General features: G+C 42.1%; 1 long non-coding RNA gene across 3 annotated transcripts; it reads left to right on the top strand.

The window, feature by feature from the left end:
* The first annotated feature begins 413 nt into the window (after nucleotides 1–413).
* LOC123626573 lies at nucleotides 414–27,436 on the top strand. Of its 3 annotated transcripts, none has more exons than XR_006730909.1 (4): nucleotides 414–1,017; nucleotides 9,185–9,405; nucleotides 9,860–9,990; nucleotides 24,628–27,436. It is a non-coding gene; the product is annotated as an uncharacterized LOC123626573 (long non-coding RNA). The 3 variants fall into 3 exon arrangements; XR_006730910.1 differs by lacking the exon at nucleotides 414–1,017 and adding an exon at nucleotides 2,741–3,511; XR_006730908.1 differs by lacking the exons at nucleotides 414–1,017; nucleotides 9,185–9,405; nucleotides 9,860–9,990 and adding an exon at nucleotides 23,183–23,313.

Here is a 27,436-nt window from a genome sequence, read left to right as displayed (position 1 = left end):
CACCCAGGCCTGCACCCCTGAGCTGGCCAGTGCCCAGTCCAGATTCTCTGTAGAAGCTCACATTTTGTGAGGACTGACTTTCGCTGGGCAGTACACTAAGCATTTTATAGGTGGTACCTCATGTATTCGCCTAACAATTCTATGAACTGGTTACCGCAGGTCTCTTCTGCAATCTCTTACCCTAAACATATAAGGGCTAAAAGTTCTCAGAATTCTGATTTTTTTTTTTTTCTTTTTAGTTTTGAAAGGTGTATGGCTCTCACCACTTCTGTTCAACATTGTGCTAAAGATTCTACCCAGAGAAGGCAAGAAAAAGAAATTAAAGGCATACAGATTGGATATGAGGAAACAAAACTCTTTATTCTCACATTATGTGATACTATCTATAGCAATTATAAGAAATGCAAAAAAACCTACTAAAACTTATAATAAATTTAGCAAGATTATAGGATACAAAAAATCAATATATAAAACTAACTGAATTGTATCGCATTTTCTATATACCATCAATAAGCAATTCAAAATGAAATTAAAAATACAATTCTAACAGGGCACATGCCTGTTGTCCCAGGTGTACAATTGCGAAATTAAAAATCAGCACAGAAGGGTGAGGTGGCTGAGAGCAAGCCTCTGGCCAGACATTGCCAATGCTATTTGAATATCAGGGACTCAGAGCAACTCAGAGGGAGATTATGCATTTACGTTCCATTTACTTCTGAACTGTAATTAACGATTTTATTTAGTCTGGGGATCTCCCAGCTCAGAGTCAACAGCAGTGCCAGCCATACATGCCCATCCCTGAGCCCACTCAGATGGACGAAGTCGCGACCCCTGGGAGAAGTGACTGGTTACACAGCACCCCAGTGACTCACGCACCCAGAGTCTGTGATCTTCCAGCTCTGCTCCTTCCTGGGGAAGCTCTCACAACCTCGACTCCTGAATACCGTCACACCCAGGCCCGTGAGGGTGAAATCAACATTCTACGGCTGGTCTTTTGAGGAGAAAAGGACAACAAAGGTACTTATTGCAAATAATTAAGATAATGAGATTCAACGCATAAAACAAAAGCAAAATGTGTGAAATTCTGCCACACCACAAAATAGCCCTATTGTAATAGAGCGTATCATTCGGTACTATGTATTATATATATCAAGGCAGGTTAATCACTACGGGTGAACATAAACAGCCAGTTCATTTCCCTTTCTCTGTTTATGTGTAAAGCCATTAATAGTTTATTTTGTTTCATGTAACAAGTGGTGACTTAATTGCAGAGTGAAATAACAATCACAAACATTCATTTTTGGTCTTGCCATTACTTCCTTATGTGACACTTCCTCTAATTAGTTAGAGGGAATCACATTGAGAAGTATAGGTTTTGTTTACAGAGAATGTAAAGAAAAAAAAAGAAACACAATGGTAAGTTTTTGCTTTCCAGATATTGGGGAAATGGTAGAGTAGTTGTAATGACCTAAAAACCCTTCTGCTACAACATGCCTACAAATACTGAAGAAATATACAAGCTTCTTTTTATTTATTTTTATTTTTATTTTTATTTGTCTAGAAACATAGTCTCACTGTGTTGCCCAGGCTGGAGTACAGTGGAGCCATCATAGCTCACTGCAGCTGTGAACTTCTGGGCTGAAGCCATCCTCCTGCCTCAGCCTCCTAAAGAGCTGGGACTACAGGCCTGCCCCACCATGCCCGGCTAATACTTTTAGTTTTTGCAGACATGGGGTCTTGCTATATTGCCCAGGCTTGTTCTGAACTCCTGGCCTCAAGCAATCCTCCTGCCTCAGCCTCCTAAAGAGCTGGGGTTACAGGTGTGAGCTACCACACCAGGCACAGGCTTCTTTTTAGATGTATTGCTGAGCACCTAACAAAGAAGGGAAATCCCCAGGGTGTGGAGCCAGGAGGGAGCCAGTCTGGGCTGAGCCTGGGTTGGGGGCCCAGCGCTGCCACCCAGGGAGGAGAGAACGGGCTCTGGGGAAGCAGGAACCTGGGTTTTAACAGCAAACGGGGTCAGCAGATGAGTCTGTGGCCTGAGAGAAGTAAGTGGGATTGGAGCTGAGACCCACTAAATAAAACCAAAATTCTAGAAGGATACAGACCCAGGCAAGGAGGAGACTAGGGAAAAACTGCACAGGTTGCCAAAGAAGCCAGACTGTCTGGCCCAGAGCTCCAATCAGGGAAACGAAGGAAAAAGAAACTCAATAAGTTTAGCATGATTGCTTTCATATAGGTCATGTTTTATAAACTAACAGCTTAGAAAATCAATGATATGAAGAAGTCCAAAAACTATATCTTTAGGTTTGAAAACATACATATAAATAATTGATATATCAAAAGAAATCACAGTGGAAATGAAAAATATGTACAACTGAAAAAGAAAAACCTTCTGGAATATAGCTAAAGCAATATTTAGAGAGAAATATATAGCCATAATTGCTTATATTAATAAAGGAAAAAACACCTAAAATTTCGTTAGCTAAATATTGAATGAAAAAATTAAGGAAAGAACTACATAGTAAATCAAAGACAGTGACAAGAAGGAAAAAATAAAGTGGATAGAAATTAGCAAAATAAAAATAAGAAAAAAGGTAATTCATTAATCAAAAGATAATTATTTGAGAAGACTGATAAAATAGGCTAATTTCTGAAAGTTTGATCAAGATTAAAAAAGAGAGAAGGAGCAAAACAATATTAGGCATGAAAAGGAAAACATAACTGGTTGTAATTTAAGTGTTATGTTCCCTGTTCTTGATTTTAATTCTTCTACTACTTTCTTTAAAACTATGAAGTGTATCTTTTGTGCCAAGAAGACAACAGCTTTTATCCCTCCAATATTTGAACTGTTAACTGAGACAATAATTGAAATTATTGACCTGAAGCTAAACAAAAGCATACAAATATTCTTCAGGCTAAGCTATTATTTTATTTGGTATGAGTTCCCGGGTTAGCCATTAACATTTTCCCAAAGCCTCGGGACCTTCCAGGGACTAAGCTCCACCTAGAACTGTAAGATACTGGCAGCAGCTGTCACTTTATTAATCTGGTTTCAATTTTTTAAATGTTTGGATTCACAGCTTATCTATGGGAACACATAATTGTTCCATCTTTAATATTCCAGAGAGGAGATTTACTGAAAAAGTTCATTTAGTATCCCCATCCGCAAGCCAGCAAATGAAATCTTAGCCAAAGCTCATGAGAGAGGACTCATTAGGAGGAAAGCCATCCCCAGGGCTCGCCGGCTGTCCCTCCGTCCATCTGTCAACAGCAAGACAAGAACAGCGGCTGCCATGGGGGCCCCAAGAGAGCAGGAGAGGAAGACACTGCCAGACCGCAGCGCTTGGCACCAGAAGCCAGTTATCAGCCAGATAGTGTGCTCGGCCAGCGATGTGAAACCCAATCATTAAGTTATCAGGAACTGGTCAGAGAGAAAAAAGGACTCTCTCCCGCGTGTGTGAAGCTGCAATGGTGTGGCCAGGAAGGCTGTGACTTGCAATGCCACAAGGTTTGTTCCCATAACAGAACTGGGGACGCTGTGTGGGGACAGGGCCGACAGGCACAGTAGGAGGGAGAGGGCTCGAGACTGACATCACTCGAGGGGTGATGAAAGTCTGTCGCCTCCTTGCTGCAGAGCCCAGAAGAGATTGTGGAGGCAGAGGCTAGAGGCTGGCAGAGGAATTCAGTTATTTTGAACTCTTTGGCATTTTGCTTTTCTTGAGCAATTTTCACCCTACCCTTTTGAAAGATTTATTAGATTTAGGAGCCACTTCATCATATCCTTTGAGCCCAAACTAGACTTTAGCACATAACTTTTCTGTGCTGGGGGAGTTAGGACCTTGCTTTCTGCACTAAAGGAGCAAAGAGATTTGGACAAATGATCCCTGCGGTCTTTGCCATTGATGGACTCAAGCGAAGTTAACCTGTCACCAGAGGCAAAGGGATACTATTTTAAGACGTGGGAATCTTTTCCATATTTTTGTTAGAAGCAAGAATTTGGAAGCTTCGTCTTCTCAGAGGCCCCGTCCACACCTGGTCTTCCCCACCTGGGATTCATGGGGCCGGCTCTGCTCTCTCTCTGCCAACACTCAGCTTCTAGCAAATGCCTGGGATTCATTCTCACAGAACAGAAATAGCTGAGGTTCCTGAGATGCTTGTTGAGCACCTGTTCTGCATCAATCACTGTACCAGCCTACAAGGGCCAGAAATAACCCAGACAGAGCACCTGCCCTCAGAGAGCTGACAGTCTTGAAGGGCTTAAGGTCAGAAAACAAATTGCGATGTGGTGTGATGAGTGCATTACAGACCAGGTAAAGAGACAGCTTTCAGAAAGGGTGATTTGTTCTATATGGAAAGGGGATGGGGTTAGGAAATGCTGAAGAAACTGACACCTGAGTTAGGTTTTTAAGGAAGCACAGGTGTTCACAGAGTGGAAAAGAGACTCGGGAGGCAGCTGGGCACAGTCCCGGAGGTGTGGGAGGCCTGTGGGCTTCGGTACCGCTGCAGCTTCCAGCGGGAGGGGCAGGCAGGGGCCCCAGGTCGGATGTGGGGTTAGCTGGGTAAGAGAGGCTCGTAATTTTCCAGGGAGAAGTGCTGAGGTCTGGACCAACTGCTCGGGGAGATGGAAAGGAGGAGATGGATGGGCGAGCTACTGGAAATGGAATTAACAGGACATGTTGGTGGAGTAGCTATGCGGGGAGCATGAAGGCGGAGTTTAGCTGGGTGGGTCTGGGCTCAGGCTTAGGGTGTCAGCACTCCCAGGGGATCCACATCTCTGTGGGAACCGCTCCCTGAGCTAAAGGGAAACAACGTGTCCATGCTTGAGCCAGCACAGAGCACGAGGAAGCACAGTGCTTGTTGCTAAAGGCAAGCATCAGGAAAGGGGAGGGAATGAGGCACAAAACTTTGTATTTCGTAACTGAATTTTAGGCATATTAGACATTCCAGAAAGTAATGTTTAGGTTTCTAAACTGAGCCATTTGTGTTGTGCAAGAAGGTAAATTAGTGACTTACATTTCCAACAAATAATGAACATTACAATAGACACCTAAATACGCAGAATGAAATATAGGGAATTTCCTTTTGGATAAGGGATAAGCCAGTAAGAAAGTTGGAAAAATACTGTAGGGCTGGAAATAAAATGACAGATGTGGGTTAACATGGAAGCCAGGGGAGATCCTAGTGACCAAGAACTCTGTGTGTATGTATGTGCACATGTGTGTGTATATGTGCACACGTGTGTGTGCATGGGGGGTGTGCAGGGACAGGGAGTTAGAATGGAGGCCAGGATAAAACTGGCACTCGGAGCAGTTCTACTACGAGGAAGAAGGTTAAAAAGAGGGAAGGATAACTTCTTCACAAAGACAAAAAATAGCAACAGCCTCAGGCACCTGAAAGAAGCAAACACCTTCCTGGAACAATGTCCCCACCTGGGCTTCTGACTGTTCTTATAGATACCATCTCACTCTCTCTCTCTCTCTCTCTCTCTCTCTCTCTCTCTCTCTCTCTCTCACACACACACACACACACACACACACACACACACACACTTCCAAATAAATCATCCAGACAGTTATTAGGAAAAATAAGCAATAGGACCACACTGACCAAGACTTTAGATGTTGGCATCATCACACATCAATGATAAAGTGAGTGTTCAACATGTTAAAAGAAATAAAGAGAACATAAAAACATGAGAAAGGAGCAAAAAATGCTCCAAAATGATAAGATCAAGTTTAGAAAGAACAAAATAGACCTTATAGAAATGTTTTTAAACTTAAAGTTCAGTAGCGCTTAAATCTTTCTGAATCCTCACATAAAAATAGACAGCCTGGAGAGCAAAACCAACCCAAGGTCTTCTCGTGAGCTCTGAAACACAATCAGGTAGGGACAAGTCACCATCAGCCAAGTCCCTCATGGTACTAACGTCTGTGCAGGAGGGAGAAGGGAGCTATGGGGCAACAGCCTGGGCCTGAGAACGGTAGAATCTCCAAATCACTAACAGTTATTACTCGGAAGAACAGCAGACCAGTTTGAGAAAGGTGCCTGGGTTTTGACAAATCCAACAGCATGTGAGCTCAGGGGCTGCGATGGGGAGGACTGAAGAGTGCTGGAACCATCCGGCAACCACGAACTCTCAAAATCGACCCATCTGAGTGCCAGGCTAGGCCAGGGCCCTACCCAGAGGAGAAAGCCCTGGGAGTGGAATCACATCAATCAAGCGGGCATGACCAGGTCAGCAAATCTCTTCTGCAAAGGACCAGAGAGTAAACTTCAGGCTTTGAAGGCCAGTCTCTTGTCACTACTAGCTCTGCAGTTATTGTGCAAAACCAGCCACAAGGCCTAAATGAATGGCCTTGGCTATGGGCCAATAAAACCTTATTTACAAACACTGAGGTTTGAATTTTATATAATTTTCATGTGTTACAAAATGGTATTCTCTTCTTTGTTTGTTAGAACCATTTAAAAATGTAAGAACCACTCTTAGTTCAGAGGCCACACGAATACTGGTGGCAAGACAGACTTGGTTTTCCAGCTCCTGGTCAGAGGAAAAGACGCCAGAAAACCCAGAAAGGAAGCATCCTTGCATTTGAACCATTACCAACAACCATGAAGGAGGGAGCTCTGTGAAGCTGGAAGAGCCCTCCTAAACCATGCCACATCCTAAAAGTTCAGGCAAGCTAACTTCACATAAAAATAAGTAACAGAAAATATCAAGGCCAAATCCCAAGTTATTTTAAGAAAAAGAGTCTAATGAGCAGAATAACCTCCCTACAGACAATAAAAGCATAACACAAAGACACCGCCATGGCTGAGGCTCAGAAAATGATATCCCAACATGAAAGCCTTAGAAGAAAGGTTTCTCCCTGAACCTCTGCCCTCCTGTCTCGCACCCCTCCTTCTCCCCCCAGGCAAGCCATAGAAACTAGAATTCCTTTTCCTCAAGGTGGATCATAAAAACCAGAACCCCTTTTCCCAAAGCCAGCCGTAAATTCTAAAACTATGACTCGGAACTTCCCCCAACACTTGGCCATAAGGAAGTTAAGACCCTCATTCTACCTTATTCCAGAGGGGTCCTACCCTGTACCTGAGAGGAAGAAAAGCTGCACAGGAGGCCAAGAAGAATATGAGCAGACAGGCCTCGCTGCATGTGCCCACTCACACCCTCTTTGTCCCATCACATTTCTACAGAGCTGTCCCTGCTCCGTCAAACCTGAGCATAAAATGGGATAGTTCACCCTGCATGTTTGGGTCTTCATTCTGAAAGCTCCCCTGTCACATAAAACTATGATCAAATAAAATTCCTATGCTTTTCTCTTATTAACCTGTCTTTTGTTATAGGGGTGTTAGCATAACCCTTTATGGGGGGGAGGAAAGGGATCACCCCCTCTCTGCCCCTCTAGCCACGAAACAGATCAAAACCTATTTCAGAACAAGCTGATAGGCTGTGAGAAAATTATATAAGACATGAAAGAACATGCGAATCAGATTAGAAAAAGTCATTGATCGGGAAACAGCATTCAGGAAAGAATTGGAAATTTTAAAAATGAATTTCAGAAGCAAAGACTAAACTGGACAGAACACAATAACAAGTAAGCACAGTATGCAATGCCATAAGAAAAACAGAAAGTTTTAAAAATTAAAAAGACATGAAAAAAGAATTTAAAAAGATGTCAAGAATAGTGACAAATATTGAAGATCGGCACAGGAAATCAGACAGGAGTTTTTGAAGAAACCAAATTTTAAAAGAAGAAAGAAAAACTGAATACTAAAAATGACAATTCAAGAGCACTTTACTGACTTAAAAAAACAAAGATTTGAAACCACTTATTGAAAAAGTACACCATATACCTGAAAATATCAATTCAAAATTGTATTATATAATTACTCAACTTTAAAGAAAAAGAAAAAAAGCCTTTGGACATTTATTAGTGATCAGCACAGGAGTTTTGACCTGCTCAAAACTGGGCTAGTTCACCCCTCTTTAGGCAACTTGGTGGTCCCCACCCCCGGGAGGTCACCCTATTGATGCCAAACTTATTTCAGACATCCGATTGGCACAGGGCACTACAGCCTAGAACTCCTGGACTCACGCAAGCCTCCTGCCTCAGCCTCCCGAGGAGCTGGGACTACAGGTGCACACTACCACGTCTGCCTGGACAATATATTAGTTAGCTAGAGCTACCATAACAAAATACACTTAGTGAGTGGCTCAAACAACAGAAATCTATTTTCTCACAGTTCTGGACCCTGGAAGTCCAAGATCAAAGTGTTGACAGGGTTGGTTTCTCCTGAGGCTTCTCCCCTTGGCTTGCAAATAGCCATCTGCTCCCTGTGTCCTCACATGGCCTTTTTCTTGGGCCAATACTGGTGACATCTCTGGTGTCTCTTCCTCTTCTTAGAAGGACACCAATCACATTGGATTAGTGCCCACTCTTAAGACCTCATGTAAACTTCATTACCTCCTTGAAAGCCCTGTCTGCAAACACAGTCACAGTGAGGGTTAGGGCTTCAACATATAAATTTTGGAGGGACATGATTCAGCCTATAACAGATATTTTTTAAAAGTGTGTGACTTATGAAGAAAAAATGAGATTATCAAACTTTTTGATAGCAATGCTTTATGTCATAAAGAAATGAAATAACATGTTTAAATTACTCAAGGAAAAAACGTATGAGACAAGAATTTTTCATCCAGCAAAACTGAATTTAATTATAAAAGACAGGCAAACTGCTATCAACATGCCAGAACTGAGAGAATACTGTCGCCATTAACCTTTCCTGAGGACTCTACTAGAGATCAAGCTTCAGATGACCGAAATGAGTAGAGAGATGTTGACTTAAGCACTGATGGTGAGATACAAAAACATACACACACACACACACACACACACACACACACACACACACGAATTACTAAAAGAGAAAGATAGTAGAGTATGTAACAGCTACAGGCTCTGACAATGTTGGTATTATATAATACAACTATTTCAAACATGAGAGGGGGAATGGAAGAAGAAAGGGAAAGCACATGCAAAAAAATTATATTTTCAGTGATCATATTGGTAGTAGAATTAGTATTATTATTCTGAAAAACTGTTGTGAATGTAATTTGGCATAAAACAAATGGGTTTTTATGAGATGTTCTAATTCCATCCTATCCTGTGTCTTTGGGAATTAGGTTCTCAGATGTGGATAAAAGGAGATACTGGTGTAATCAAGAAGAGGTTGGCTCCCCCTTAGTGCCAAAATTGTAGTATTGAAACACCATTTCTCACAAAAAAAATAAATCAAGGCTTCTTGGAGAAATGGCTGATTTCACACCTTCAAGAGAAAAGTATGAGATGAGTCTGGAATATCTTATCACACCAAATAGCAAGGAGGCCATTGAAGACTACTAAGGTAATGTCAAAAGGACCCAGGGGCCAACTGGAAGAGGCTCCCACTAAACAAAGTTGGACACTTTGAGCTTTAATACTAATAAATGCAGTGGGTTAAAACACCTCAAAAATGGTTTATCCATGAGTTCTTAGTGCTATTGAAAATGGCAGGGATGAAAGGGAATGAACACACGACCTTGAAAACTGCCAACCAAAGCGAAGCAAATGAGCATCTATATTGCCTTCCCTTTATAAACTTATCACTGGGTGAACAAATGGTAGATGAGGGAAAGCATTTCTTTATAAAAGTATTCCAACTAATAAACGAAAAATAAATGATAGAAGATTTCCCTTTGCAACACCATAAATGGAACCAGATGCTAAGCATCAATATCAGTGACTGCTAAGATCACAAAAAAGAAAGATAATCAGACATCATATGTTTCTAATGGTTTCTTTTTTTTTTTTCCTAATAGTTTCTTGACAAAACGATTGAATCTGAGTGTGATCCAGTCAGTGGATTCAGCCAGTAATTTCCAGGAAGTGCAGAGGACAGAGAAACATGCTGAACTCCTGGCATGAGTATGCAACCACCAAAATCCACATGGTGAGAAAGTGTACAGACCAAATGACTGTGTCTTTCAAACAATAAATTGGACAACTGTAAGGGAGGGAAGGGGATAGAGGAGGAATATATAGATTTTAAAAAGACAAAGTATATTTCAAAAATTTGTAAATGGCCAAGGGTAAGAAAAAACATTTAATGAAAATGTAACCTGCAAATCAGACACAGTGCAAGAGAGAATTTATAAACTGGAAAATATATCCAAAGAAATTACTTGGAATGCATAATAGAAGGAAAAATAGAAAATATGAAAGAGAAGAAAATGAAAAATAAAATAGGAAACTCCAACATAGGTCCATTTCAAGTTTTAGAATTTAATGGTAGAGTTGGGGTAGGTTCAAACTCCTGGTGCAATATTCAGTTTCAGCTCAAACACTTCTAATGTCAAGGCCTCTCCTATTTTGGGGACACTGAGATGGCACAGCTGGGGAGGATTAAGACTTGAGGGGCTTAAGAAACGGAGTGAGGCCACAGTGGCCGTGGGAGAAGAAGGAGCAGAGCAAGTGGATGTGGGGGCAGATCAGGACCTCTGCAGCCCCACCAGTAGGAAAGTGCTCCAGGGTGAGGGCTGTGGATGACGGGGCTGCGGTGAGCTCAGAAGAGGCACAGGCTAGGGCCCCCAGGTCGGCTGTGCAGCTGCCAGGACATCCTCACAGTGTTTTTTAGCCTGGCACATGGGTATCTGGAAGCTCTTTCTGTTCCCTCCATGCCCTCTCAGAGGTCCAGTGAGGCTCATGTGGCTGTTGAATTGTACCTGGGCCAAGGGCTCCAAGGAGCCAAGCAGCTGTAACCTGGCAGGTAGGGGAGGTGGCTGGCAAAGGCATGATGCTCTCCATGGGAGCAGGGATTGCCAGGACAACCTCTCCCACAGCTGGGTGTCTGCAGGCTAACAGGAGGGTCCCTGGGGGGTACTGGTGATGCACCTGGGAAGAGAAGTATGGTGGACAGTGGCCCAGAGCCTCCCGAGTCCCCAGCATTGGGGTGACTACGGGGCACATGGAACCACCAGCTGACTCAGCTTGGACGTGCAGCCCTTCTCAGCCCTCCCAGCAACCGAGCCTCACCTTGGAAAGAGCTTCAGGTCCCGCAGGGTGCACCCAGGCAGGTGGGGAAGACAGGGAAAATGAGTCCCCTCACCTCCAGCGAGGCCCAGAAAAGTAGTGAAATCCTGTTCATCCTAGAATGGACGGGTTGGGACAGGGTCTAAGGTCCCGCATCCTCAGCCTTATAGCCACATTTGTCAGTGATCCAGGGACATCCCCACACCTGGAGCTCCCAGAGGCACCATACAGATCATAAAAAGCGGAGGAGGGAGGTTAGCTTCTTGTCCTTCCCTCCTCCTCCCTTCATTGGAAGAAAGGCAAGTTCTGGATTGAGACGACTGGGACACAGTCAGGAGATGGAGAAAGGGACTGAGCCGACGTGGTGGCCACCCACCGTGTGGGCTCAAACTGCACAGCCAGCATGGTCTCCTGCCACCCTCCCTGTCCCTTGGTGAGCCTCCTCCTCCCACCACCCTGTGCGCCCAGTAAGGCTCTCTGTGGTCTGACATCGCCACCTGCCCAGACCACCCTGTGATACACAGATTTCTAGTCCCAAATTGAACTTGCATTCCTTGCCCATCTTCCTCAATGATCTGAGTAAAGCAATTCATAGTGAGGTTAAAAAGTCACCTGCTTTTTAAGAGGCTAATAACACAGATGAAAGGGACTAACTGGCCCCTTTCAGTGTAGGGGTTTTGCTTCATTATCTCGCTGACCTAGCAGAAGCGCCGTCACAGAGGAAGAAGTGTCTGCTATTAAGGGTTAAGTAACTTGCCCAAGGTCACCCACTTCTACGTGGCAGAGGGGAGATTCAAATTCCATCTCTCTGATTGCAAAGCTTAAGTTCTTTCCAAATAGTGGTACGTTTCCAGGAGATAGAATATGTGAGAGGACTCCCTCCTGCAGGGCGGAAAGGCCCTCTAGGTATCCATTACTTTGGGCTCATAGTGTTTTGCCTTGCGTCCCCCTCGTCCCCGTGAAATCCACGCGTGGGGTTAGTGTTGCAGCCACATACGCTCTGGGGCATCCCAGGGAAATCTTTGCAACAGAGTAATTACTTGGAGGAGGGAGCGTGGGTTGGCACAAGAAAGGCACAATCGCAGACCACGAATGCGCCAGCCCTGCGCTGTTGCCACATCTTGGCTGGCCCGCCGTTCCCCTTTTAGAGAACCCGCTAGACACGGCTTGCCAGCAGGTACCGATTAACCCGCAGTAACTAGTAACAGCTTCTGAGGGAAAACGGGGGGATTTAAATCAATTCAGTACATTGAGTTGTTACCATGTGAATGTTCTCAAACCAAAATGCCAACTTGGAGATTATTTAGAATTCACTAATAATATATTGCTACTTCTGCCAAACGAGATAAGCTATCCCTCGGGGATATAATAACATATAAATTGAGTATCATGGCTGCATGCTTTTCGTGAAATAGATGATATTCTCAAAGTCATGAGTACAGGCAAAAAAAAAAATCGTGAATAGACTTAAGAAAAGATAAAATGATGTAAAGAATTAAATATTCCATCTAAATTGAATTATGTTAATACAATAAAACTAAGCTGTGGGGATTTTGTGAGGGAAATGGAGTTTAGAATCTCACTTAGGTTCACAGTTGGAACCCTACAACAGACCAAGAAATATGTCACATTATTTACTGTTTTCAAATTTAATAAATCTCCAGCTAACCATGATGTTCAGAGACAGGAATGTCATAGTTCTCTGAATTCCCTGGTTCATATGGTTAACCAGAAACCCTTTTTGAGTTCAATCCTCGTTTTTGAAAACCTTTCAAAAATTTTTCTTTGTTTTCTTGTCCTAGTAAATACAATGTACTCACCAGAGAATCTTTATTCCAGAACCTCAAAATTATCGTACCATGCTATGTTTGTGGAAAGCCTGAGAGATTGGGCTGAATTTATAACAACTCTGGAAAACAGCCTGTTGCTTTTTTTGATAAGTGTCTGATAGGAATTCACTGAGTTGTGAGTAAACTCTTCCAAGTAAAAATGTGGGAAGCAAAGCCAAGTCATCTATTTGAAGTTTCGGTGAATTCCATCTTGATACATAAAGGCCCCTTGAGTTTTCCAGTTCAATTAAATACTCACCTCTTTGACGGGGAAGTTTCATGAAATAGGTACTATCCTGGCACCAGAGGAGCTCGTACAATAGGATAAATAAATAGCTGAGATATTCTGTCTTCCCTATTTTATGGAAGTTAAACTTTCCCTCTATCTGCCTAGACACCCTATGTCTAACTCAGGCAATCAATAAGTCCCATTGATCCGACTTTAGAAAGACTCACGAGTCTGTCCCCTCCCCTCCGTCCTTGCTGTCACAGCCGCACCCCAGACGCTCATCATCTCTAAACAGCCTCTTGCAATAACCTAACAGGTCTTTTTGCCTCCAGTCTTGCCCACCCACACCGTCCGCCACACTCCCATCAGAAAGACCTTCCCAAACACAGATTTGACCTCACCATTCTCCTGTATAAAATCTTCTGACGGCTCTCTCCAGCGCTCACTAAATTCAAACTGCATTCGCTTGAAATATCCACCTTCTCACTGACTCATCGCCATCCCCATTTCTGGCATCATAACCATCCCGTCTGCCTCTCACGCCATGCCCTCTGGTCCGCATGGATGGATAAATTACTGTTTCTATAAGTGCCGTGCACGTGTATCTAGACGCCTTTATCAGTGCTGTTTCCTGCTTCCAGAATGGCCTCTCCACCCTCTTCCCTCTGTCCAGAAATTTCTTACACATTTTTGAGACTCATTCAAGTGCCATCTTTCCTACTGCTCACCCTTACTCTTCCCTCTTAATTCCTGTCCCTGCTGTACTTAGATATACTTCTATCTAAGGTGACAGACGCAAGTACAACTATTTATTAATATTCATCCTAGTCTATCAGCTGCTCTGGCGCAAGGATCGTATCTATTTTATGAAACCTCCCTGTCAAAGAAGTGCTTGGCAAATGTGTATTTAATTGAACCTGGAAACTCCAGGGGGAATTTATTTATCAAGATGGAATTCACCGGAACTTCAAATAGATGCCTTGGCTTTGCTTCCCACATTTTTACTTGGAATAGTTTACTCACAACTCAATGAACTTCTATCCAGTACTCATCAAAAAAGCCTCTAAGAGGCTTAGAAAGAAAGATCATGAATTTGAATTTGCACCAGGTCCAAATGAAGTGCTGTAAGAGGCAGTTGGATGGATCACTGCATGACTGAATCCCCCCCGAAAAATCTCACTGCCAAGTTAATGACTAAGACAAGTTTAATGACTACATAATACTAAATAACACAAATGTTCAACATTAAATATGTAATCTGTAAATAAACCCTGAAAACCCACAAAACTCATTTGCCACTCCCAGTTGAGAAGTCTGAAGATGTGTGCTGTGCTCAGGCCTGTTTCCCCACTATCTCAAGGCTTCTCTGAACTCCTATCTAAGCTTGCCCGAGCAGAACCTCATGAAACAATTATCTTTGATCCCCATTTTATCTCCCAGTTACACTCAAACTTGCTGATTCCTTAACAAAGAATTCTTTTTCTCTTCTCTCTTTATTTTTTTTTTGGAAAATGCAGTGAATAAGTTATGTATTCTCTTTAGTGGAAGTCATCTTCCTCTCGTTGTCTATTCTCATGTGCTGACCATGTGCAGTTCCCCAGTCAATTCTTCAAGGCCTCCAGATGCACAGCGTCCTACCCTGTCTGTATTTAGTCATGTTAGGCGCGATGTGCCATGCAAGTCCCCCCCCTACCCCCGACGTGAGCTACGAGTTCAATCTCAGCTCCATGCCAGGACTCGGCCATCACTACCAATGACCATGGAGATGTACTGGATTGCTTATTCCTTAAAAAAATAATAATAATAATAGCTTTCTTATCGGAGCACACAAAACGATTTTATAACAAGGATTTAAGCACCACATACAATCATTTTTTCCATATAAAATCGGGAGGATAACTTCATTATTCCTTTAGTTGTACTGTTAAATCACTTTGCTCTAAGGTACAGTAAGCAAGGGATTCCTTCAAGGATTTTGCCAAAGCAGCTGCCAGGGCACAACACGTAGGAAAAATCAATCCAGTGTAAAAGGAGATTTGTTGGGAGAGCAAGTCCAGTGAGGCCAAGGACAGAGACGTCTGGTTGGATCACTTGCTTTCTTGTCACGACTCCAATTCAGTGGATCCCAATCCTGGCTGTGGGCCAGAGTCACCTAAGGAGATTCCATTTTTCTCCAAAAAAATACTGTGCCTGGGCTCCCAGTCCCAGAGATTCAGCGGGACCTCCCACCCCCAGCGTATACTTTTGGAATAGTCATCATTCTGGTGCTTTTTATTCATGACACTTGAAAAACTAATGACCTTTTAGAAGAAACTGAAAATACTACAACCATGCCTTCATTTAGCCAACATGTGAACACCCAGAGCCTCCGGGCCAAGCACTTTGGATCCTGATCTCAGCCGAGGACGTAAAGCCCCACGTAGGTTCACCTGTGCGAAGGCCAAGTCCACGGGGTTAGCTGCTGCCCCAGCGAAGGCCTCAGGTGGTTTCCTTTAAGGGAGCTCATGGCTCCTGAGTGAGAGCAGCTGCCTCTTCATTAACCAGCTTGGATTTCCTTAAAAATACTCTTAGACTTATTTTTGGTGAGGGGCTGGGGCAGTAGAGTTGCAGATACTATCTACAGGTTTGGGAGATGGGATGATGTGGTCCTCAGAGCTTGGTCCAGTCCGTAGAGGGGGTGGAAGGAAAGGGAATGAGGCCACTGGAGCTAGGGGGGCCTTGCAGAGAATCTGGCCCAATCTTTCATTTCAGGGAAGAGGAAACAGAGACTTAGAGAGGTCAAGTGATTGTCCAGAATCACTCGAAATGGTGACAGCAGAAATCGAGTGAGAACTTCACGGCTCCAACTTTCCACCCCAGGTTGCTTCTGGTTAATGCAACCCATGTGGCTTCCAGGGAAATCAGAAAACTCTTCAACAAGAGAAGACGAGGTTGCTGAGGAGAGGTTGCAAGGATGCACACAGACACAGCGCAGTGGCCACAGGAAACGAGCGCTTCAGACGGGTTTGCTACAGGAACAAATAGAGAAGACGGTGGCGTCAGAGGTGGCGTAAGACGGCATGCACTTAAGAGGCAAATGGGTGGAGTGTCCAGCTAGTGCTTTGGGAGGTGAAAAAAAAAAAATCAACCACTGGCACAGGTGGATGGAAAACAAGTTATTGGGTAAGTTTTACCCTCCAGCCTAAAGGGTGAGGCTCACTAGGAGGTTTATATTGTGTTCTTCTGTGATACCACCCAGGCAGCAGAATTGAATTTAATAAAAAAATGGGAACCATAGTTGAAAAGGTTTTGGTGTGTTTTGCATTTACAGTTGATTTTAGAGGCTTGATATTTCTGTCTAACCTGACTGGCACAAAATCATATTGGGTTCTGCAAGTTCTACTTACAGATGTGCACTTACGATGGTTAATAACTTCTAGTAGTTAAGTGCGATTTTGTGTGTGGTGTGTGCAGAGAACCAGTTGTTGAGACAGCAACAAGACTTCGTTGTGTTTTCTCACCACTGTATTTATCCATTCTTAATCATCCCTAAATTTTTAGACACAGCCAAAGTTCCTGTTGTTATTGAGGCAAAATTTTTCCCTTGATTTGAAGAATTTCATTTTTAACATGTTAACTCCTCAACAAGGCCAACTGAGTCTACTTCTAAAAAAAGATGCCCAGATATGTCCCTTCCTCTCCCTCCTCGTTGGCCACTGCCCTCGCCCAGGCTCTTTTAAGCTCTGAACATTCTGTGGCAATAACAGTCTAACTGTTCTTTTTGCCTCTAGAAAATATATATTAAGAAAGCAACACAATGAAATTCCTAAGGGTCAATAGATTATATATTCCATTGCATGAGTGCAAATTCTGTGCCATATATTCAAGGCCAGAGAAGAGTTCCATGTTATAGTCTGGCAGAACTTTCAGAAATTGGTATCCCTCTGAGCATCGTTTAAAGTCTGCTGTTTGAAGTTCGATGACTTTATCTGGCCTTCTTTTTATTCTCATGATCAGCCTGTATTGGAAATTCACTACCTTGTGTGCAAGTTTTTGTAAAGCCTCTATGCTTCCCATTTATTAGAAATCCCATGGGCTACAGATAGAATCCAATTTGTGGATAACTTGAAAACGTAAGAAACCCAAACAGGAATCACTTAATTGGAGAAAACATTGCTCGTCTCAATTTAAACAGGTTTTTCTTCTTAGACAAAATGTATTTATTGTCATTTCTACATTTACTCTTATAAGTTTCTGGTTATCATAACCACAGAGAGACAGCTTATTAGTTTTAACTGCTGGATAAAAGCATGCAGCATTTTCAAGATTTCTGGTTTCACCCTTTTAACCCAAAGAAAAACTATAAATAGATGGTAAAGTCTGGGATTTCCACAGCTAAGTGCTGCTATAAATAGTTTTAAACATTTTCCCACTTCATGCTTTCTAAAAGAACATTCTCCACTTCCTTTCTTGGATAACCTCTGGGAATAAAGGGAGATCGCATTCAGAATTTTATGGAGGAAGTTTAACAAAACACTTTTAATGAACCTTTTAGCAACTGTAAAGATTCCTCAGATATTGAAAAAACGGCAAACAAAATGATTTAACAAATTTGTTAATGTAAATGGATATTTAAATTTAAATAGATTTCTTTTTGGAGAAATGCATTTTAAAATTAAGCTGTTAATATTTTCGTCCATTTTCTCTTGTTTCTGGGAATTTTCTTCTAAAAAACAAAATTAAGCCCAAACCTGATCATTCCCTTAACTTTCTTATTTAACTTAAGTGACATTTATTCCAGTTTTCTTCAGAACTTAGGTTGGGCACTTTGGTGGCTACAAAAAGAAAGAAATATGTTTCTTTCTACTTTCCTTACACAGTAACATCCAGAAAAAGAAGATGAATTCACCTCAGTTGTCAGGAGTCCAGACTATGTTTCCTTTCTTAAAGAATATTCATAAGACACCCTGTAGAACAGACACAGAGATTGTTCATTCTGTGTAAAATCCCTCCCATGCAAAGCTTCCCCGTGGCGCACGCCTGTGGCCCTCGAGCGCAGCCAGCGCAGTGCAGAATCTCCCGTCCCCCCAGAGCAGAGACCATCCTAATGCCTGCGTTCTAGCACCCTCTGCTGGTGGTTGTTTCCGACCGGGAAGAAAGCAGAATTAGCCAGTCTTCCCAATGGCAGGGAAATTCAGCAAAGAAAGAACAGCGACGAAAACAGGTCATATTTGTGAGACTCATATCCCTGTTTTATATTTTAATTAAAAAAAAGGCAATGCAATGGCTATAAACTATTTTTAAAATATTAGTGATTTTAAAAGATTAGATTTTTTTGTAGCAGTTTTAGGTTTATATAAAATACTGCATGTACTGTACAGACAGTTCTCATACACTCCCTTCACCCCTCATGCACTCTCAATTTCTGCTATTTTTAATATTTTGCAATAGTGTGGTACATTTGTTACAATTTATGAACAATATTGACACATTATTATTAACTAAAGTTCACAGTTTACATTAGAGTTCACTCTTGGGTTGTATATTCTATGGGTTTTGTTGTTTATTTTTATTTTTAAGGGTCCCGTAAAATTCCATGTGGCAGCCAGGCACGGTGGTGCATGTTTGTAATCTCACTATTCAGGAGACTGAGGCAGGGAGGAGGATCACTGGAGCCCAGGAGTTCAATTCCAGCTTGGGCACCACAGTGAGATCCTGTCTCAAGAAAAGAAAAAATTCCATGTGAATTTTAGGATGTGTTTTTCTATTTCTATATAAAAAAAATACCATTGTATTTTGAAAGGGATCACATTGAATCTGTAGATCAATTTAGGTAGTAATGATATCTTGGCAATGTTAAGTCTTCTAGTACATGAACATAGGGTGTTTTTTTCCCCATTTATTTATGACTTCTTAATTTCTTTCAATAATTTCTGTGTGGTTTTCAGTGTACAAGACTTTTGCCTCCTTGGTTAAATTTATTGCTAAGGATTTTATTCTTTTGATTCTATTGTAAACGAAAGTGTTTTCTTAATTTGCTTTTCAGATTATCATTGTTAGTGTACAGAAATTGCAACTGATTTTTGTGTGTTGATTTTATAACCTGCAACTTTGCTGAATTCGTTTATTAGCTTTTGTTCAAAAACGTATTTTGTCTTCATTTCTGAAGAACATTTTTAATGCATGTAGAATTCTAGGATGGCAGGGTTTTGTTGGGGGAACTGTGTTCAGCCTGCTTGTTTTTTTCTTTCAGCACTTGAAAGACTTCCACTGTCTTCTGGCCTCCATGGTTTCAGAGGAGAAATCTTCATTTTCCTCCTTCTATATGTAATCTGTTGTTTTTATCTAACTGCCCCTCCTCCACATTCTTCTTCCTGTTTTTCCTTTCGCAGTTTGATTATAATATTTCTTGGCACAGGTTTGGTTTTTTTTCTTAAGTTTATCATGATTGGGTTTCGTGGAGGTTTATGTTTTTCCCCAAATTTGATAAGATTTAAGCATGAGCCATTATTTTTCAAACAATTTTTCTACACCTATTTCTCTTCTCCTCTGGGGCTCCGAAGACATAAATGTGAAACCTTTTGATATTATCCCACAGGTCCCTGAGGCTCTGTTCATTGTTTCTAAAACCTTTCTTCTCTCTGTACTTGAGATGGGTGATTTCTAGTGGTCATTTTCTCATGTCTTTCTCTGACAGCCTCCTTCTGCTATCAAGCCCATCTAGTGAATTTTTTTGTACTACATCATATTTTTCAGTCCTCAAAGATTCATTTTGTTCCTTTCTATCATTTCTATTTCTCTGTTGAAAAGTCATTTTCTATTGTTTTATTTATTTCAAGCGTGGTTATAATAGCTGCTTGATAACTTTACTAATTTCCTTATCTGGGCCATCTCATGGTTGGCATTTGTTGATTGTCTTTTCCCTTCAGAAACGGTCATATTTTCCCAGTTCTTTGTATATCAAGTAATTCTGCATTATGTTATATCTTGCACATATTGACTATTATGTTGTGAGAATCTGAGTCCTGTGTGATAATGCAGGTTTTTTGTTGTTTTGCTTAAGTAGGCAATCAGCCTGTTTATGCTCAGAGTGCAAGTCCCTTTCTGCCTTCTGTGGGCAGTGTTTCCTGTCTCTGTTTAGTTCTTCAAGCCCTTGTCATGCTTCTACGGGTCTGTTCTGTGCATGACAGCTCGGGGTGATCTCAAGATGCAGGTAGATTCACGCACACATTTAGGGGACAGCCTTCTCCGTTCACTTCTCTCTGGGATTTCCCCTACACTGTCCGACTCCCATGGGCCCCTTTGCCCAGCACCTCTGACCATAATGATAGTTTTCTCTTGGGGTTTCAGCTGTCCCCACCACCACTGTGGCAGGGTAGCTCTGCAAGGTGAGCTGGCTTCGTGGCTGGGCCAAGACAGAAAAAGGACAAAAAGAAAAGAAAACAGGGATTTTTCACCCCTGCACTCTTCAACTCCCTGTTCTCTGGTCAGAAAGAGCGGGTTTCTCTTGGAGTGTTTGCTGTCTGTGTTCACTGTGCACTCTGCAGCTCAGCTTGCCACGCCACGCTTGGGTAAAGGGCAAGAGATTAAAGGAAAATAAACCTGGAAATTCACTAGTATTGGTCATTTTTCAAGTTTTTATTTCTCTCCTCTATCAAGTCTTATTTCTCTGCCTGCTATTGTTAATTTTTCAGAGTCTTCAAGTAGCTGCTTTTTGCATTCTCGCTGTGAGTTGTAATCGGTGAAAAAGTTAGGTACTAACATATGTTTGTTGAATGAAAAAAAAAAGTCTGGTCTATCTCCCTTACTGGACTGTTAGGTCCATAAAGGCATGGATCATGTCTGTCTTCTGGAACGTGATATTATGGTGCCTGGTCCAGTGTGGTACATGGTAAGGTCAAAATAATTGTTGAGTTAATATTGGGCAAAGCAGAATGAACAACAAAATATCAAAGTAATTTCAAAAAACAGAATTTAACCTAGAATATACGTGTGAGCCTAAATGTGAGATAATGTTGTGAGAATGACGTATCTTTTTCAGGCTTGAGATTAACAGCAAAATCTCTAGATACATCAGCGTTCTGAAAGAGTTAAATGGAAGGATTTTTTTTTTCAGTTATAACATTAAATAATAGAGCTCTTGGCAGAGAAGATAAATCTGAAAGTTAATATACTATTCAGGAAACAATAGGAATTGGCATGGATTTTCAGAAGAGAAAAAAAATCATTTAAAAATCCAAGCTTTAAGTTTTGATAACAAAAATAGTAATAATGTGTGTTAGGGAAAATAAAGGAAGCCAGGAAGCTTATTATCCCCTCTAAACAATGCAGAACAAAAAGCCTGAAAGCCAGAGACAATGGGCGCTGTCCTTTTGAACTGTTCTTTGAGGTATGGGTGCCTGTCCAAATGAAGCCGTCAGAAAGACCCGCGGAAGCCGGATAATAAAGTGGTCACAGGCCGAGGCCAGAGACGCATATCTGGGGTCATCTGTGCAGACAGAGGAACATTATAAGGGAAGGCTGTTGACATCTCTTGGCAGAGCAGAAGGGGACTATTATGGGGTTTCCCTGGTAGATGGAAGAGTGACTGATGTTCAGGCACAAACAGCCGTTGCTCATTCAAACGCTTTGTCTCCAGTGGGAGTGTTTTCTTTACAGCAAAGAAAGGAATGGAGGATAGGAACATTTCCAAAATATCTATCTGTCAACGGAAAAGAGTAATGTGTTTAAATGACAGAAGTTGTCAGAAGATTACAGATTGGAGAAGTGGTATGGCTGAATCCTAACAGTCTTATTATTTCAGAACTTTCTAAATGGTTGATGAGAAAAAAATGTTTGAATAAAGTGATTTTCAACACTTGTTTTAAAGCATGTAAGTCCTTGAACACTGACTATAACAACACTGTCTAGCATTAAAAGTAATGTTAAAAAATTAATATTAGACTTTTTAACTAAAAGCTAATAGTGGAAAAAAGTTTTAAAAAATCATTTAATTTTGTATTTATTTATTTATGAGACAGGGTCTTGCTTTGTCACCTGGGCTAGAGTGCAGTGGCATAATCATAACTCACTGCAACCTCAAACTCCTGGGCTCAAGTGATCCTCCTGCCTCAGCCTCCCAAGTAGCTGGGACTGCAGTCACGCCCCACCACAGCCAGCTAATTTTTCTATTTTTTGTAGAGATTGGGTCTCTGCTCTTGCTCAGGCTGGTCTCTAACTCCTGGCCTCAAGCAATTCTCCTGCTTTGGCTTCCCAGAGTGCTAGGATTGTAAGCGTGAGCCACCACACCCAGCCTAATTTTATTTTTAAAGGCAGGCTAAGTGTAATGTGGTATTTTGGATTGGATCCTGGGCCATTCCTAGCAAACAGCAACAAGTATTATTAGATCAGACAGCCAAAGAGAAACAGGTGGTGAGTGGTGGAAGAGTGGTGTTTTCCTATTCCTAGAATACTCAATGTCCAAGAGACAGTTCAGCCAGCTCAGAAGCCCAGTAATGCCTGGATTTGGCAAGCCCATGAAAGAGCCTTCTGCCTGGTCAGCGTCCTATAAAGGCAATCATTGGAGGTGCCGTTATTACATCTTATTTATTAAATTATTCTCTGGTCTTAAATATAAAGATTACTGGCACTTCTTTCGGGCAACTTTTATGGACCCTGGGCTCTGAAAGCTTAGTACCTACTTCAACCTAAAGCTGTGGCCCGACCACAGAGAGATCTGCACGACACAAACCTCATCTGGTTGTCACCACACTTGCCTGTCCTCATTTTCTTTTGCCTCATTTTATTACTTGTTTTGTTCTCCAATCTGCACACATCATCATAAGTCACGGTATAGCTTCTTTGTAATAAGGTCAAATGCCGGCATTCATAGCTCGACCATGGGGAACTGTTCTGAGAAATGTGGTGGTGAGGCAACCTTGTTGTGCAAATATCACAGAGTGCACCTACACACACCTATTGTGTAACCTCCTACACACCTCGGCTGTAAGGTATAGCCTGTTGCTCCCGGGCTACAAACCTGTACAGCATGTTCCTGTACTGAATACTGTAGGCAACTGTGACACAATGGTAAATATTTGTGTATCTAAACCTATCTAAACATAGAAAAGGTACAGTAAAAATACAGGATAAAAGACAAAAAACAAATAATACACCTGTATAAGGCACTTACCACGAATGGAGCTTGCAGGACTGGAAGCTGCTCTGGGTGAGTCAATGAGTGAGTGGTGAGTGAATGTGAAGGCCTAGGACGTTACTGTGCACTGCTGTATAAATGCTGTATACTCAGGCTGCACTAAATTTATAAAAAATATTTTTTGCTCAGGCCGGGTGCAGTGGCTCATGCCTGTAATCCCAGCACTCTGGGAGGCCTAGGGGGAAGGATTGCTTGAGCTCAGGAGTTCAAGACCAGCCTGAGCAAGAGTGAGATCCCATCTCTACTTAAAAAATTGAAAAATTAACCGGGCGTGATGGTACACACCTGTAGTCCCAGCTACTTCGGCGGCTGTGGCAGGATGATCGCTTGAGCCCAGGAGTTTGAGGTTGCAGTGAGCTACAGTGATGCCATTGCACTCTACCCAAGGCGACAGTGAGACTCTGTCTCAAAAAAAAAAATTTTTTTTTTCTTCAATAGTAAATTAACTTTGGCTCACTGTGACTTTTTACTTTATAAATTTTTTGACTCTTGTAATAACACTTAGCTTAAAATACACATTGTGCACCTGTATAAAAATATTTTTGTTCTTCCCTTATTTTTAATTTTTAGTTATTATAGGCACATAATACTTGTATATCTTTATGAGATACATGTGATGTTTTGATACAGGCATACCATGTGAATTAATCAAATCAGGATAACTGGGGTATCCACCTCCTCAGGTGTTTAACGTTTCTTTGAGTTAAGAACATTCCAATTCCACTCTTTGAGTAAAACATGTTCTTTCTTTATAGCCTTATTTATTTAGCCTTATTTTATAAGCTTTTTCTATTTTTAAAATTTTAATTTTTTTTTTTTTTTTTTTTACTTTTTAAACTTTTTTTGCTTAAAACTAAGACACAAACAGGCAAATAAGCCGATGCCTACACAGGGTCAGCATCACCAATATCGCTGTCTTCCACCTCCATGTCTTGTCCCACTGGAAGGTCTTCAGGGGCATCAACAGGTGTGGAGCTGTCGTCTCCTGTGACAGCAGTGCCTTCTGCTGTGCACCTCCTGGAGGGCCTGCCTGAGGCTCTTCTTGAGGAGGTGTCGCTCTTTTCAGAAGCATGTCCCTCATGGTTTGCTTGATTTGTTTTTTGGTTTTGGTTTTTTTTCACCACAGATTTGTTTGTAAGCAGATAAGGCACCGTGAACATTCCTCTCTATTAATGAAAACCTTTCTATGCCCCTTTTAAGGAGCTTGTTGAGGTCTGCAACAAGGTTGAGGTTTAGCAAAAGCTTCTGCTAAACCCTTCCCTGCGAATTTTCTTGGAGGTTCTTTTTCTTCTCTGGCAGTTTCCTTTTCTCTTGCTGCTTCTTTAGCTGTACGTTCCTGTTCCAGTTCCGACAACTCCTCACTGGGCAGGTCCTCAAAACCACTTCTGCCATCTCAACCCCAGCCTTGTCAGTTTTTACAATCTCCTCATCATCCTTGGTACAAGAGGAAACGATGCCATCAAGAGGTGCAGTAAACACCAGATATGTGAGTACCCAACAGCATGGCTTCTCTAGAGAATTGAAAGTAGTCTGAGTGAAGAAGCTTAGGTTAGAAGAAGACAAGTGAGGAGATAAGGTCTAGAGAGAGAGAGTCCCAGACGGAGGAAGTCAGGAGACAAGAATTCCTGTGGTTGGAGGTCTGCCTTTGAGTAATTTTAGGTAAGGATCTAACAGGTTTGGGCACATGAGGGGTGGGCACAGCTAGGCAGAGGTCTCAGAGCGAATCTGAGGCACAAACAGCTCTGTGATAAGCACCTGTTGTGTCTATTGTCCTGAGAGGGCTGTTTACCCAGAGGAGCCTCCTGGTGTGTGAGTAGGAGTTAGCCTCCCCCCGCCCATTGTTTAGATAAATAAAATTTTAAGGGATTCCCAAAGAAAACAACAAAGTTATTTACTGGTTTACAGCCTTATCTTCCTGGACAGGAATTTCCTGGAACAAAGAATGAAGTCCCTGTGGAGTCAACTTAGTCCTGATATTCTGCAGCACACCTGGGCACAGACATGCCTGGGCATAGACACGCCTGGGCACAGACATGCCTGGGCACAGACACACCTGGGCACAGACATGCCTGGGCACAGAGCCCCAGAGGAGCCTCCCATGGGAGCTCAGTGGGTGAGGGGTGGTTCATGATTCAGCCTCATAGGTCACCGACAGGACATTTGGGCTTTATTCTGAGACGGGACTGTGGCAAGCAGAGAAGTGCTAAGTGTTTGCTGGGTAAGCAGCAAGTGTAACACAGCACCACACACTGGGCGGCTTAAACGACAGACATCTATTGTCTCTCAGTGCTGGGTGCTCAAAATTTGAAAACAAGCTGTCAGCAGGGTTGGTTCCTTCTGAGGGCTGAGAGGTAAAGGAAACCAAAAATATTTCACTCCAATATACTTCTTTGACGTATTTTGAGGTGACTGTTCAGAGGGCCTGCAAATGCAATAACAGCTCTGCAACGCTGTCTTTTGTGGGGGAGATTTGCATCTGCAGAGGAAATGAAGCGAAGTAAACAACACATGCAAGCAGGCTTTCTCTGAAGCCCCCCTTGTCCGGATCTGGGAAAGATTCACCGAGAGTCTGACATTTTTAAGGGAGAAACATATACCACCAGCTACCACCTATTCCTCCCAAGGGCTGCTGCCTGCAGGTTTCCTCTGTATAACAAACCACTCTGAACAGCCAGGCCTCCTCTTCCCCCTCACAGCACCTGTCTTCCCACCATAACCTGTTTTGCCCTGATCCAAGCCCCCATTCTTTCTGTAATCTCAAGATGGTAAAAAAGCATCCACCATCTGGCCATTTTCTTTGAGTTGAGTTTTTCATATTTTGTATGACTACTTTGCCTGTATGCATATTAATAAATTTGTATGCCTTTTTTCCCCTGTTAATCTATTATTAGTTTTGTTTTATAGATTCAAATTATCAAACTTTCAGGGGAAAAATGTAAACTTCCCTGCAGAGGAAAGGAGCTGTTGCAGCTTCTGTCCGTGGATTTTAGGTGTCTGTCTTTCCCTGTGACTCTCACATCATCTGCCCCCATGCAGCTGTGTGTCCAAATGTCCCCTTCTTAAAAGGATTAGGGCCCATCCTAATGACCTCATTTTAACTTGGCTATCTTTGTGGAGACCCTGTATCCAAATAAGGTCATATGCTCCATTGGTGGGGGCTAAAGACCTCACTATATGAATTTGGGGAAGGGGCACCATTCACCCCTAACAGCTGCTGTGTGTAGGGTATAGTGAATGGTGGGGGCAAGGATGGAAACAAGGAGACCAGTTAGGTGATTACAGTTGCACAGGTAAGTGATGATGGTGCACTTGGATGTATTCTGATGGTGAAACCTGTGAAAATAAAATTTAAGCATTTCTGGAACTCTAAAAATATTTTAAGTCTTGAGAGAAATGTGACTGTGACTTGAGTTATGCAGCATGTGGTTGTAATTTCTGTTTTTCAGATTATACATGAACTCTCTCTTTCATTGTTTTTTGTTTTATAAATGACCAGGAGAGATGGGAGACCAGACCTCCTCCCCTTCCAATCACTGGTCTTTGTTACAGATAACTGCCTTCTTTATTGTCCTGTACCTGACAGATGGCGCAAAAGACCCCATGACTACTACATCTTCAGTGTGAAATGTTAAATATACCTTTCCCTAAAAAGTAAAAAAAAGACCGTCTCAACTAATCAGATTATTGTAACCATACATTAAGCTTTATATAAAAGGATGTTAAAATTCTGTTAAGTTTCATAAAGCTTATCTCTAGAAATGACCCCAAACTTAAGCATTTGGACACACTGACTTTCATTCTTTGGAATTTTTGCTTCGTGGGTGACTGTCTTAAATGCATTCTCTTTAAACTAGATTCTGGCTCTTTTGATTATTTTAGGTTGACATTTTGGTGATCATGAAGGAATTCAAAGTGAACGTTTGGTAATCCCTGCTGCTTGTCCAACAAGCCAGCCTTGATACCAACACAAAGGACTGTTGTTCACCTGACCTCACTGGAGCCAGCAGGGGTCTCTGGCGAGGCTCCTCTCCGATTTCAGATCTCCGGTGGCTTTAGTTGAAATTCAGACCTTACTCCAGCGACCCAATTCCACACTTGACAGAACTAAAATTAAAGCTCTGCTTTAAGATAAAAA

Source organism: Lemur catta, chromosome 22 (assembly GCF_020740605.2).
Source record: "Lemur catta isolate mLemCat1 chromosome 22, mLemCat1.pri, whole genome shotgun sequence".
NCBI lineage: Eukaryota > Metazoa > Chordata > Mammalia > Primates > Lemuridae > Lemur > Lemur catta.
Note: the sequence above shows the minus strand (reverse complement) of the source record. Positions and strands in the feature narration are given on the sequence as shown.